Source organism: Rhinoderma darwinii (genome assembly GCF_050947455.1).
Source record: "Rhinoderma darwinii isolate aRhiDar2 chromosome 12 unlocalized genomic scaffold, aRhiDar2.hap1 SUPER_12_unloc_11, whole genome shotgun sequence".
NCBI lineage: Eukaryota > Metazoa > Chordata > Amphibia > Anura > Rhinodermatidae > Rhinoderma > Rhinoderma darwinii.
Window position 1 is genome coordinate 321764 of NW_027461864.1, and position 1678 is coordinate 323441.

Below are 1678 nucleotides of genomic sequence, written 5' to 3' on the forward strand. Positions count from 1 at the left end.
TGACTTCAATATCAAGTTAACCTATCATTCTAATAAACATCAAGCAGAATTTTTGGACATTAAACTATTACGGGACTCTAATGGTTTCCTCCAAACTGATGTATTCCGTAAAACCACTGCGGTAAACTCTTTTCTTCATGCTTCTTCTTCTCACCCCAAACAGACTATATGGGCAGTACCAACAGGCCAATTCTTCAGGATCAGAAGGATTTGTTTCTCTATAGAGGTCTTTGAAAAACAAGCCTATGACCTCACTAATCGTTTTCTGGCCCGCGGATATAGCAAAAGATCGATCAAAAAAGCGTACTATCGTGCCAAAAGTACTCCGAGAGAGAATCTTTTATTCCCTAAACCGAAAAGCCAGTCTGAAGTACAGGTAAGATTTACAACAAACTACCAATCACGCTGGTTTCAAATGAAGGGAATAATTAAACAATTTTGGCCCATTTTACTCACAGACCCCACAATAGAAAAAGATATCACCAAGTACCCAAGTATCTCTGCGAGACGATCACAAAACCTCAAAGACTATCTTGTCAAGAGCTACTATCAACGTAATGACTTGAAGTTCCCATTTGGTACCCAAAATGGGGCTGTAGAGCATGTGGAAGTTGTGTTGCGTGCCCCAACATTGAGAGGGCGACCTCTTTTTCTTATTCAGCAGGTAAGAAAACCTTTACCATTACGCATTCAATTTCGTGTTCAACAAAAGCAGTAGTTTACTATGCTACATGCCCATACCCCAAAATATATATTGGTCTCACATCCAGAGAATTTAAGATCCGGGTTAGAGAACATGTAAGAGACATCATGGGAGCGGGGGCCATTGAAACATTAGAAACTTTAAAAGCTGTAGACACACTTTAAGACACACCATGCATGTGACCCGACGAAATTGAAAGTTAGGGGCATTGATTGCATCGAACCAAATATTCGTAAAGGTGATATATAAAAAAAAACTGGCTCAGTGTGAATCAAAGTGGATCTGGACTCTGGGGACTCTGCGTCCACTTGGACTAAATGAAAATGTGAATTTTGCTCCATTTCTCTGACCATTGACCTCCAGTGGGTCACTCTTTATAACATAAATGTACGTTGTATATATTTTATTTTAATTTGTATTGTTATTAATTTGCCCTCCATTTTTCAGTTTCTCTACAGATAGTTGTGTCGCTACTTTATTGGGTGACCTCGGAAGTAGGAATATTTATATGAAGACATGTGGCTAATATAGCGAATAATGACTCATATAACAATAATATGCATATTGATCCATTTTGGTTATATGATTGCATAGAAATATACATTTATTTTATTAAATGCACTAAATGTATTTTATGACCATTTTTATTATATATAGCTTATACATGCGTATATTTTATGCATCTGTTGTATATATTTCTATTATTCTTTGTTTCCACATTGGTTACACGCTTTTCACCTTTTAGTCACACACACAGTCATGTTTGGAATATGTTTCTGTACCATGTACGTATACTTTTTTCTTCACTAATGTCATTTCTCTTCTATTTATATTTTTATTCGTTTTTGCACTTGCATATTTATTTATATGTCTAAATATGCATATCTATACATGTCACTTAATATATATATATTTTTTATTTTTCATGATATATAGTTATATTTTTTTGTATATACATAGTTTTGTGTACACTTA

The 1678-nt window shown here is 34.9% G+C and overlaps 1 long non-coding RNA gene across 1 annotated transcript; it reads left to right on the top strand.

Moving 5' to 3' along the window:
* LOC142698113 (uncharacterized) lies at positions 1 to 1263 on the top strand. Its single transcript, XR_012865688.1, has 3 exons — positions 1 to 376; positions 459 to 664; positions 1151 to 1263. It is a non-coding gene; the product is annotated as an uncharacterized LOC142698113 (long non-coding RNA).
* Positions 1264 to 1678: the final 415 nt, after the last annotated feature.